Below are 14,093 nucleotides of genomic sequence, written 5' to 3'. Positions count from 1 at the left end.
GTGGAAGTGAGATAGAAGAAACATGGGCACAGTTCGTTTGACCCACCTTCAACAACAAATTACTTCAACGACTGACGGCTTGCCTACCAAACAAAGTGACAGGAGAAGTCCTCTCTGTTTAATGCAGTGATCTCTAGATTAATAGGTAAGGTGGTACAATCCATATTTTTTGTGTGTTTGATTTTGGTTTTGCAGAACAGGAAACTTTTTCGTTTTATTTACACCTTGCAGTAAAACTATTTCCTATTGGTCTCAGCCTATAGGCTGTTGTGAGCACTACTCTTTACAAACATGATACTGTAATCTTCAGAGGTCCATTAAGGTATCCTTCATAGTGACTTAAAATTAATCTGCTGTAATATTATCTTTGTATCTTTTTCTCCTTGTACAGGGCAAAAACTACACTCCTCTAAAAAAACCTATGCTTTTAACAGATCGAATAGTCTGACAGAAAAATCGGACTGGAAAGGGGGGGCTAGAAAAAAGAGAGCAAGGTAGTAGCCTTCTATGATTCTTGAGGAGACAATGTATTTGATGATCTCATCATTAAGGTTACTAAATAAATGAAAGTAAATGGCTGGTTGATTCCCTTTAATTCAACATGTGGTGTAGACACTTCCTTCCCCTTCCCTCACTGCAGTACATTGGATCACATTAGGCTTGACAATAAGAATTGACTTAGTGGTTTTCAAGTTCTGTGTAGTGATTTTGACTCTTTTTCAAAATGATTTACTGATTGCTGTAATGTGCTTTCTAACTCCTCATTTTGTTGGTGGTGCTTTTGTTAAGTTTTTTTTTTTTAATCATTACTAGACCGTTATTGACATATATTAGCTGATAATTTCCAAATCTTAGCTATTTCTGTGTTACTTTTGTTATCAAATCACTGGCCTTTTAGTTCTTTATTTTCCTTTATTTAATATTTTTTCCTTTTTTTTTTTTTAATCCTTCCCTGTTGCTTGGAGGGGATGGACATAGCTGTCAAAGACAATAACCGGCTGCCAAAGTTACTATTGCATTAAGGCAGGTATGAATTTTAAAGTGTGTTTGACTTGAAGCAGGAATGCAGTACAAATGCAAATATTCCCCAGTGTAAAATAAAGCAAATGAAAGGAAATGAACATAAAGTACTGATTCAATGGTTCATAATCAATGCTAGTAAGGATGTTGGAATGGATGGTTTAGAATTTCTGAAGATGGTTACACAATATTAATCCACTATCTTGAGTTATTTAATATGTCCTTGATAGATGCTAAGGCATTGGTGAGACTTTGCATACATCCTGGAATTAGTGTCATTTAAAGAATTATCAGTTTTATCACCTCTCTTGCCAGTCAGTACAAGTTAACTTATTAGGCAGTAAGAGACAGAGAATGATGGAAACTGCAAATTCTTTTTTCAGATTTCTCATAATCATCCTTGCATGTGACTTTCATCCTTATTGCTTAACGGCTATGATCCTTCTCCAATTTATTAAAGGTAGAACTTTTGCTTTTAAAAATTGGTTGACCCAAGTAAGTCTTACAAATGTCTTCAAATATTTCCATGTGTCCAGTTTAATTAATATGTTACTTACAGACTTTAACAAAAATCATTATATATAGGCTTTTTCACCATTACATATTTTAATGGCAAAATCAATCAATTTCTGGTTTATATTATTAATATTGATTTACTTTCATTTTCCAAAAATGCCCAACTGATAGCATAGTGCAGTGGTGCTGGTACTTCATCAGGTTTAAAGTCATCTTTTCAAAGAGATTTTGATCTTAGTCAGGACTGTTTCAACTGAAGTGGACTGATAATCAATAAAGGGAAAAAGTGTTGCTGTGCTTTTGAGACAGAATTGGACTTTCAATCTATTTTTTAAGTAGCTAAAGTAAGCAACTTCTGCCTGACTTGTTTTTGCATGCAATATAAAAATGGGAGTGTAGCCAGGCTCCTTAGGTCATTTGGTTTAGTTTAAGCAGACTGCCTTGTTTTTGAGTTTTTTTCATGCATTTTCACTTCTGGAGCACTCACCTTTTTAAGACACCTTCTGCTGTCCCTGCTTATGCAGTCCATTGAATTGCTCCTCCTGGAGCTGGTGAGACTGTCTTTGAAGACAGATGTTGTTTGGTGTGGGTAAAGACTCCAGAAGATGGGGTTTCAAAATCATAATAGGCAGTCAAACCTGTCCCCACAACTTTCAGTGAGGAGTACCTGAAAGCACAAGCTTGTTCTGTTGATACTGGCAAGTGGTGACCTTAACAACATGATACCTAGAGATGTGAGAAATGTTCACAATGAAGACAAACATCTCTGAAGTTCCACATTTGTCTAAAAGTCTTCCATATTAAAACTGGGGTAAACTTACTCTTGCATTCAAAAGGAATTTGATAGTGAAATAGGCTCAGAACTTCATCCTAGCTCAAAATCCTTTCGGAGGTTTGTTATCCTAATTATAAGCTGTTGTAAAAAAATGGATGAAGTATAGTACTTCATTCAAAGGAAACTGGTACCAATCAAAACCAATGTGAATATTCACATGAGTTTTCAATGAACCATCACAAAACTTTTCATGGATCTCATAATATAAAATTGCCTATTAATTAACTCTATTGTTATTATGTTAAGATAACAAGCACATTCATTTAGATTCTTCCATTCATTTTAAAAATATTTTGGTGCAGTCATCCAGCCAATGGCCCACACATCATTTCTGGCCTCGAGGCTCAATGAACGCTAAGCTACATAGAGGTCAGGGAGGTGACTAGAGACAGCCAGAATGGCTTCACCAAGGGCAAGTCCTGCCTGACCAACCTAGAGGCCTTCTATGACTGAGTAACTACATCAGTGGACAAGGGAAGAGCTACCAGTGTTGTCTACGTGGACAGCTGTAAGGCCTTTGACACAGTGGCCTGCAACATTCTTCTTTCTAAATTGGAGAGAGATGGATTTGATGGCTGGACTGTTTGGTGGATGAGGAAATGGTTGGATGGCTGCATCCGGAGCATAGTGGTCAACGGTTCAATGTCCAGATGACAAGACAGATTGGTGACAAGTGGTGTCCCTCAGGGGTCTGTTTTGGGACCAGTACTGTTTAACATTATTAATGACATAGACAGTGGGATCAAGTGTACCCTCAGCAAGTTTGCAGATGACACTAAGCTGAGTGATGCGGTTGACATTCCTGAGGGATGGGATGCCATCCAGAGGAACCTGGACAAGCTCGAGAAGTGGACCTGTGTGAACCTCATGAGGTTCAACAAGGCCAAGTGCAGGGTCTTGCATCTGGGTTGGGGCAACCCCCCTGTATCAATACAGGCTGGAGGATGAAGGGAATCCCGCACTACGCAATGTTTAAAATGCTATTTCACATCCCGGGCTTTAAGTTATTTAAAAAATAATAAAAATTAAAAAAAATAAGAGAGGGACAGAGGAAGGGAGGGAGAGAAGAAAAGTCTCACCATGCCTATATTCCAGCTGGGACAGTTTTGCATTTGCAGAACTGTGAGTGTAAGTGGAACCTGTATTTGGATGCATTTTTGTGAATGACTATGGTACAAAACCAGTGAAGCTCAAGAAACAATAAACTATTGGCTATTTTACAGTCATATACAGTTATGGTGCATGTGCTGCAGTATGGCCAGTAAACTGGCTGTGATATGGAACGTGTGAATGTGATTTGCTTTGACCTTGGTATGTGAGGCTATCACCAAGCATATATATTCACTCAGACACATAACTTGCCATTGGACCAGAGCGAACATGCACTAGGATGTGTAATTTGTGTATTTGTAACAGAGGGAGGGAGCCTGTACTAAGCATGGATCTTTGACGCAGTAAATATCCTCAATTACTGAGTGTGGAGGGAAAGGAGAAGGTGAGAAGGTCAGATTGTGACTGCCTGAGGAGGTAAAAGGAACAAAGAATGTTTCTTCCTTTGTACTCACTTAGCAGTGACCTGTGAACCACTTCCGTCTTAACACTATTTTGACCTGTTACAAGGTCATGCATAAGAGAACAAAAAGGAGAACGCTTTCTTTGTCATCTGTGGTATAGATGTGCAAGGGCCAGGGACAGCCTGGCCTGATCTAATCACAAATTCTGATTTTCCAAGCAGCTTTCAAAAAGGTAATTAGAGCTCACAATTCTAAATAAAAGTTTGTGTCTCTTCTGAATATTTGAAAAAATATATTAAACTAGATCTTAACCTTAAAAAAAAGGGTTAATTCTCCTTTTCTCTTCTTTTCATCTATTGATTGTCATATCTCTTGCAAGTTATCAAAAACCTTCAAAATAGGACTGTTCATGAAAAACTGAATGAGTGAGATTTTTACTCCAGCACACTGTAAAGATCATATCAGAAGATTGGCAGAATGTATCACCGACTTGGACCTGAAAGCTGTCATTTCAAGTATATGAACTGAAAAGTGCAATGCAGAAAAGCCTATGACTCAGCTGTAAGACATTTCATTACATGAGAGCCTCTATGTGCCATTTAAAATGTATAAGTGTCATCATAAACCTCCCACTCTCCTAAGAATAGAGCTATCACTGGACCCTGTTATCTCACAACCCCAAGGTATAATATGATAATGATGCTGCTTAACATCAGTGTATGGAGAGAGAAAACACTGGAGATGCCGCAAGCATCTCAACTATAAAGAAAATCAAATTAAAATATTAATTTACTGATTAATATAACATTAGATGACCCATTTCTCCAGCTTGTTAAACAACAAAGACTCACAAAACTAAATAAGGGCCTAAGAGATAAGTGTTTTAAGAATTCCCATAGAGATCTTTAGCTCCTTTTTAAACATCATTAAAGATGTACTTTGCATATAACAGGCAGTTTTATTTTTTTGCTGCACTGACAAGTCCTGCTTGTGTTTATTAATGTACACTTTCAAAAAAGGTAACAAAGGGGGGGTTTTGGTCACACAGTTTAAACAATCACATTATACTGTAGAATGAAAGAAAATGAGTGCAATACAGAGTTGTGGGAAAGAAAGAGGACAAAATCTTGCAGATAAATAATGGGGCAGAGTGTCCGAAGTTTGATGTTTAACTATGCTACAAAAATTTAACCATTCATACCCTCTGTGCCTCTGTTCTTTACCTGGAAAGTGGGGGTGAGAGAAGTTCCTCTGCTGATATATTCTATTTAAAATGCCTGCTGTTTGGGAAAATGGGAAACTGCAAGATATGATTTGTATACAGGAAACGACAACCCAATTTAGAATAACTTATTTTAAAACTAAAAACCCATGGTGAAATGGAAGAGCATATTTTATCCCTGTTGGACCATGGTTATGTCCCATGACATCAGGATATTGCTTGAATTTTTGTGAATTTTCAGCCTGTAAGCACAGATGTTCCCCTTGCACCTGACATACTATGTATATTTTTAAATGAGTGCAAAGGGCAGAGAGAACTTACTTTGAATTCCAAATTGGTCAGAAAAAAACAACTATTTCCATAACAGGTTCTTGCAAAGTTTTGCATTTCTGGCCTTGTTCCCCTCGTACATGTGATTACATAGGTTGGGAATAGGCAATTCGGGCTTCCTAAAACACTGGGGCCAGGGGAGAGTCTGTCCCCTACACATACAGCATCCCAAGTTCTTACCCCTTTTGGTTTTGTCCCCCGGTCACTGCCTCCAGGGTACCAGCTATCCTCATCCCTGCTCCCATGGCAACAAGTCTCTGTTCCAGTGGTAATGGCTCTGTCTCTTCATCTCCTCCCTCCCCAGATACATTCTATGACATGGAAGTAGCTTGATTTTCTCTCACTACTTTCTTTCCTTTACTTATCAGGCCATCTGTGCTTGTTCCAAAACCTCTACTGTGAATATACCGATTCTGTATGTGTCTCTACTTTAGCAAAAAAAATGAGTGAATCTAGGCCTGTTTTCTTTCTTCTCCCAACATACTCTGAACTCTTCTCTTTGAAGCTTGGCTGTCTGAAATAGGGAAGAATTATTATTTTAAATATTTTCCTCCCACATTTCCATGGCAGGATAAGCACGAATTGAATTGGAACCACAAACATTTAAAAATGTAAATTAGATTAAGAAAGGTTAGAGTTGTATGTGCTTTAAAAGCACTCCAGCTGGCACCTGCCACTCATTTTTGTAGGCAGCTTGTGCACAGAAAAGAAGATGTGAATTTTTGAAACAATTTGCTAACATCAAATGAGAAAAAGATTTTAGAATAACCATTCCCTTTCCTTTTTGATTGGCTCCTTAATACATTGGAAAATATTTTATAACACAAAATATTCATTTGGGACCATGATTCAATTGTGCAAACAAGCCAGTAACAGCTAATAGTTCCAGAATCTATATGCAGCCATTTAAGAATGCCAAAAGTACACAGACCAAAAGTGACCAAAAAAAAAAAAAAAAAAAAAAAGAAAAGAAAAAAAAAAAGGAGAGAGGATAACAATTTAATGGTAAAATTAAGGAAAGGGGTAAAGACAAGTAAAAAACCCAGGGACATGGTAACAGAATCAAATTGTAGGTAACAAGTAAATGTGTCATATTAAAAACAATTTACTGACTTGTGATTGTTTGGAATAAAACAATGTTGCTGCTAAAGAATACATCACTATATATTACAATGACTAGCCAAGTCGTCCGCTTTTCTATTCCAAAGTGATTTTTTTTTTCTAGAAATCTGTTTCTGTTATTTCATTTTAAGATCTAAAGGGCTTGGGACCTGAAAGTTCCCTTAACCTTAATGGTAAACACAGGACATTTAGTAATTCTGAGACTGCAGTCCCATGTTGAGATGGTATTGAATAGCTCCTTTCTCCTAAACTGTATCTCACATAGTCCCTAGTTATCTTATTTTTGGGGGGAAGTGCTGGTTTTGCACCTATGTGAGTTGGGGGCCAACTGGCTGGAGAACAGCTAGCTCTACAGAGAAGGACGCTGGGATCCTGGTGGACAGCAAGTTGAACGTGAGTCAACAGTGTGCACAACAGAAGGTAAACAAAGCCCATACTGGGGTGCATTAGCAAGAGCGCTGCCAGCAGGTCACAGGAAATGTTTATTCCCCCTGAGAGCTTGCGTGCGCGCTCACATCTGCAGTGCCACAGTCAGTGCTGGGCTCCCCACTGCGGGAGAGGTACCAACAAATTGGAGCAAAGCCAGAGAAAGGCTACTGAGGTAGTCAGTGGCTGGAGTATGGGAGATGCTGAAGGAGAAACTGAAGGAATATGTTTATTTATCCAGGCAAAAAGAAGGCTAAAAGGTGATTTATTTTCTGTCTTTAAGTACATGATGGGTGGTTATGGAGAAACAGAGGCAGCGTCTTCTCAGAGATGCACGGTGAAATGGTAAAGGACAATGATAAAAGGTTGCACCATGAGACTTTCCAAGTGGACTCAAGGAAAAAATCTTCACCAAGAGAATGGCTGAGCGCTGGACAGGCTGTCAAGAAGGCTGTGGAATTTCCATGAAGCTTTCAAAATGTGACTCAACTCTGCCATAATCAACGTGATCTTACTTCCAAGTTAGCCTTGATTTAGACAGGGGTTGGACCGGATAACCTACAGAGATCCAGTCCAGCTAAGATTATCCTATGATTCATGAGTCTATGAACACCAGTTCTCTAGCAAGATGAATCTTCACTGTTCTTTCGAGATTCGCAGAATAGTAAATACTAAGAAAAAAAAAGTAATATTTGTGCATTAAGACAGACTTTGCCCACAGAGATGGTTGATTCAGACTCTTTTGAGCAAGTCATTTAAATGGTTGTAACCTTGGGCAAATAATAGAGCGTCTCTGCTTTGATACTCCTCCAGTAAAATGGAGTGAATAATATTTCCTTACTTTTTTTTCTAAGAGTAATTCACCTTTATGCATTAGGAGGTTTTTTACAGATTGTGCCAAATCATCTGGTGATCAGACCTGCTATGGTATTACAGTAATTGTGGATCCAGTCAATGCAGGTATTAGTTCACAAGCATTATTATAGAATACAGGGTGGGAAAAAAGAGGTAAATAAATAGTCCCAGAGGCTTTGCTCCTAGATATAGAAACCTTTTTCAGATATGTCTATGATCCAAATAACTGTTTCAGTTATTATGTCCAGTAAACACTTTAATAAGGGATATAAACACAAGGAAACAAACATCCCTTTCTCTCCCAATCTTCTGAGAATTCCTGAATTGATGCCTCAACACCTGGTCTGCCCCAAAAGCAAATGCTGTCTCCAGGTCCTTGCTTCATGGTCCTGCCTGCTATTGCAGGCGGAGAGCTCTGCTGCTTGGCTGTATACTGACACACTGTAGGTGGTAGGTCAGTACTGTGTAAATGTTCTGTGGTTAAAACCCAAAGATGTGATTTGTGTTTATAAGCTTTAAATTGCCTTCCTGACAAAATATGCACAAGCTGAAAGCTTCTGCTCAAGCAAAATTGTGATGGATTGCATTTTATTGGAACTTAAGAACAGCTCTTTGATTTGAAACAACGAACCCTTTAAATACCTTTAGAGAAGATATTAAGAACAGCTCTTTGATTTGAAAGGTATTTGTCTCCCTCCATCACCACCGTCAGAGAGTGACCAAAAAAGGTATTTTTCAGAACACACACATACAGAAGCATATGCACAGATTCAAATTTACAGAAAATGACAATCACATTAAGTTGAATTTTTTAACTTGGGCTTGCACAAATGTCTAATTTTCATGAATAAGATCAGTGTGAAGTACTCAGAATACATAGAATATATAGAGCTATGTCTATATCAGAATACAGATACTGTATTTATATGTATACATGTACAAAATATAGATATTAAAGTTAAAACAATACGTATTAAAAAACACATGACTTCTATGAAAATTATTTTGCGGTTTTCACCTATAGCTGATTTAGTTAATATCCTACTAGAAGAAACAAAAATTAATATATTTTCCCAGGACTTTGATGTGTGTGAATATATAGATTTATTTATGTACATATGCCTCCAATATTCTCTTTGTATTTATTTATATCTAAAAATGTCATTGTCATATTTTAAACATTTACATTATGCAGGGGTTATTTAGTTTAGCACTCCCAAGTTAAAGGGAGAATAAAGTCAAGGGAGTATACAGTTAAGAGTGTACTATTTCTTTTCAGTGGAGTCCTTCAAAACAGGAAACTTTGTGTTTCATATATATGTGTATTTGACAGGAAAAAAAGGAAAAAGAGCAGAGTTAAAACTGAAATTTTTGCTTTTTTCTGGTGAAGAAGCTTTTAGTGGCAACAGTTAAATGTCAAGTATGATTAGACAAAACTGCTGCTTAAAACTGAAAATAAAGTGGAGCATACTTGTGAAGACTGTCTATCAGAAATTTAAAAAGTAGTAGTGCATAATTTATCAGTGTTAATAGCCTTAGGTGCATTTCTGAGGGAATTAACCTAAACAGTCAAACTATTTATCAAATCACAATACATAAAATGTACTTTTAATTAATAAATGGGCATTCTATTGCCTTTACGGCTACAACAAATCAATCCTCCTTTACCTTCTGTCTACAGTTTGGGTTCCTTTAATGGGTTTTAATGGGTTTTATCCTACCCTCACATAGCAAAGCTCATTCATTTGCTTCCTGGAAGACTTTCTGTACTTTGTGGGATAATCTTACAGTGTCTTTGGTACACTTCCACCAAAATATCACTGTGGAGAAAAATAATAATTGTCTGTTACCCTAAAGCATCATTCATTACTGCTGAGATGAGATGCTTGGTTTAAGCCTACCTTGGTAGTAATGAAGTTACTGTAATGTATGGGAGTTCTCGTTAACAGACTGTCTGTGAAGTCCTTTAGTTAAAACATCTTCATGGGAAAGCAAGGTGTTTCCAATTGTTCTGAATGGTTAATAGAGTAATTTGCTTGCATAATCTCAAGTAAGCTGGCAAAGGAGATCTTTTCCACTATCTTACACAGAAGAAAATCAAGTGGACCCATTTTTATACAATAAATAAAATGATTGTTCTGGAAGATCATAAACAAGTATTTTGAGATGATAACTCCAGACCTGAGATCTATAGCGTTGGGATTTTTTTTTCTTAAAACAAAGTTCATTCATGACTGTTTCTGTGATAACATTATATCAGGTAGTATTTCATTTGCCAGTCTGACATTCAGAACATGCAGTTAGCTAAACAACCCTGCAGAAAGTGTAGCAAGGGCATAAAGACATCGGTCTGGGGAACGCAGTGGAAATTCTTAGTTCCTCTGAATTCTGAAAAAAAAATTCCAATAATCTGAGTATGCTCAGAATTTCAATTAGAATACTTGAATTTGTTTATCATCTTACATTAGAGAGTTATTAAACTTAAGCAAAAGGGGACTAAAAAGCACAATAAAGACTTCAACAATGTCACAACATGGAAAACTGAGAAGAATCAGGACCACAATGACTAATTAAATGTTTATAAAACCACTAGAATTTGTGATTTATCTAACTATAACATTTTGTCAAGGTATTTATGTAAACTAGAAAACAAAACTACTTGAATTGAATATATTTGTTGAAACATTTCCCAAAAAACTCTCTCATGAGCCATGGTATCTGGTTTGCTTCTTGGGATAGTTTTTCATAGGTAGCACTACTGAGAGGAATCTTAGGACAGTCTTATGGCATTTTCCAGGAAAGGAAAATGACTGTTTTACATCCCTTATACTGCTATAATAATGTTAAACACATATTAGATGCAGCCAAATATCTGTCATTAAGGTTTTTCCCCTTGTTATGGGACTGAGTTCTGCCTCCACAAGAATGAGAATTTACTTTAACAGAGAATACAAAACACCTGAATAATCTGTCCTCAGACTGTATATATGCATACAGGCATTTAGACATAGATGAATCCTCTTTGGAAGAGGACCAAAGATTAAGAAACTAAGATTTAAAATATAGAATATATATTTTTAAATCAATACAGTTGTCTGAAAATGTGTGGGAATCTTAACATAAGTCCTCATTAAAATGTAAAGCTGCTATTTTTTGTTGCAAAAATCTATGATATAATCCTTGAACAACATACTATAAGAAAAATTATGAATATGTATCTGGTACAACACTGCTATTAGCAGAACAGGGATTAATACACAGAAACACATAAGAGACAGTAGTTCATAAAACAAGAAATTGTAGCCTGAAATACTACCACACAAACAAAACCAATCCCTGAATCCCTTTTCTTTGTCTGCCTCTTTTCTTAATTATTTCCATACTTAAAAGCAGATACATATCTCAGGTAATTAGATCCTGCAGCTCTTTCTTACTTCTCACAACTTCCCTTCCACTTTATTTTAAAGCAAAGTGTCTGTGGCTCTTTACTATTCATGGATAGTCAAATCTCCACTTCTTTTTTAGAGCTGACCCACTGAACAAAAACTGGAAAACAAATTGACACCAGCTGTGATCCACATCCAAAAATTTGTTTCAAGGACCTACAAATATCATTTTAGAATTTAACCCTCCCAAAACCTAAACTATTACTATGGTAAAACCTATACGTCATCTTAAAAAGATACAGAGGCACAGATCACATAAAGAACATAATACATCACAGGCAGCATATATGAATAGAAGCCTGACTCAGAGAAGAAAATCTTCCAGTTTCTCCTTTTTTCTGTTTTCCACACAAAATTGTCAAAAGAAAAAGGATTTTAGACAAAGCTGTTATAAAATAATAGCTTATAGCTCATGGGTTTCTCTCTAAGTAACAGTATAGCAACAATAAGAAAGATGGAGGCAAGCGATTTGTTGAACATATTCATCAAAGAAGTGTTTTGTAGTTGGGTTCCTTTTTTTGTTTCCTGCAATTTCCAAGTAATACTAATGAACAAAGTATATTAAAATGTTGTGAGACCAGTAGAGTAAAAAAGTTTTCACCACAAGAAAAGGGTCAAATATAGCTCTAATTTTTATGATTGCAAATATGGAGTAGTTCCATTGGCAACTGCTGTAAACTTTTACCTTTGAAAATTTATTTGTCTTTATAGCATTGTTCATTTTTAATGTCCTCATGTAAAATTAGCTGTAGGTAAAGTTCTGATTGCAAAGAATGCAGTGTCTAAATTTTCCTCTTGTTAGACTCTACATATGCAGGGTAGGATATTTGCCGTAGACAGATCTTTTCATGATTTTAGGTCCATTCATCTGTGTATATATATAATCTTTAAACCTTAAAGGATCTGTAATGAAACTGAACAATATTTGGTGTAATTTCTTCCCAATGCTTTGATTTGCTCTTTATTGTAGACAAAGTAAGTATCTGCATAGGTAGCTATCTTTATGAGGTACATATAATATTCTGTATTTTGAAAAATGTCTTTTTTTGTCTTTTTCATTCATATCATCACAGATAGTTCATAGGATCCCACCTGGTGTTGATGCAAAGCCTATTGTGTGACTTATATGTTTTTCTTAATAAGCCATATCCACTTTGAAGCCTAAATTAGATTATCATCAGACTAACACCATCTACAAAACACAGTAAAAAGGTTAAACTCTCTTAGATGAGGTTTCTGGATATTTATATGGAATTACAAATATTCCTGTTAGAAGGTTATCTTTGTACCCATAGATTAAGGCCACTGCATGAACACTCTTTTGCAAATCAATATTAATTAAAAATTATGATGATCAGAGAACTAAACAAAGGGTCTGTGCTGCTAAAGAAAGGCTATGCCCCAGTGACAGATCACTGTTAAACCCTCTCATGCCATTGGGTGATATTTGCCATATGTCCAATGATTGATAGTAAGATTTAATGAGTTCTTACAAGCAATTAAATAATCAAGGGTTCCTGCTGTTACATGGCATAGCTTGATAGAACAGTGACAAATGAGAGAATATCTGCAACCTAATCAAAGGGACATATTTCCTTGGGAACAAAATAATATTATCCACCAGTGCAATCAAAGGACAAAAGAACACAGAGAGGACGCAACAGAATGAGATAAATTTTGTGCTCTTTTCATTATTCTGGCCATACAGTTTCCATTTATTGGATCCTATTAAATCAGAAAGAAAATTAGGCTACTTAAGTATGTTTCATTTGTCATACACTGTTAGTTAGTGGGTACATATCCATATCCTAGTCACCTTAGGCCTCCTTTCCCCATGAAACACTATCTTAGGTTATGTTTTCTGTGTTCTTATTCAGCATTTATTTCTATCATAATTATTGAAGTCTTGTTATAGTTTTGTTTTCACTTTGGTTAAAGGGGTGCAGTAAAAGCCTTTGCACTACACCAAATTTGTCAAGCATTTTTGATCAATAAATTATTCTGAACATATGTATTTATGTTCTCTTAGAAGTGTTCAAAAATAACAGTTCATAATAAAAAATAGAAAGTCCACTGGGTTAATTTTGGAATTGTTTAGAGTCAGATCATATATACATTTCAATTTTCAAGAGTTATGCAGATTGAAAGTCTGTACCTTAACAAATTTGCAGGCCCCTATACATCGTAGAGTAGAAGTGAAGAGTTATATACTGCGCTATAGCCTTGTGTGGCAACACACTTCATTTTCTTCATTACTTTTTGTAACCAAAAAAGCTTTAGAGTGACCTTTAGAAGACATTCAGAGAACTCAGGATTTCACCAACTATAGACTAAAAATCACTAACAGACAGATTTATTTCCCCATTTTTAAGTAAAATTGATTGCAAGTAATGGGTATAGATACATCCAGGTAACAGAACATAGATCAGCTTATTCTGACTTTTTAAAAAATATTTTACCTTTGTGATTAGAGAGAGAGATTAAATGATCTACCTGGGTCCTGATTAAGCAGTCTTTAAAAGCATAAACTTCAAACAGCCAATCTGTCCCATTCAAATCAAAATGTAAGCTTCTGGCCCAGAAGATGTCAATAAAACTGCCTTTGACTTTGATGTAATTTTTCCTTTGATTGCAAATAAAGCTCATGCTTAAGTATTCTTTCAACTTTCAAATAATTTCATGTTAACATCAGCTCCATTGTTTATGTGGAATAGCATAATATTTTTAGGAGCAATTTATTTTTCGCTAGAAACTCAAAGTTTTATTTTTTAGTTCTGTAAAAGAGAAATAAAAAAGTGTACAAGACT

Source organism: Phaethon aethereus (assembly GCF_964289735.1).
Source record: "Phaethon aethereus genome assembly, chromosome: 2".
NCBI lineage: Eukaryota > Metazoa > Chordata > Aves > Phaethontiformes > Phaethontidae > Phaethon > Phaethon aethereus.
This window is presented reverse-complemented; position numbering follows the sequence as displayed.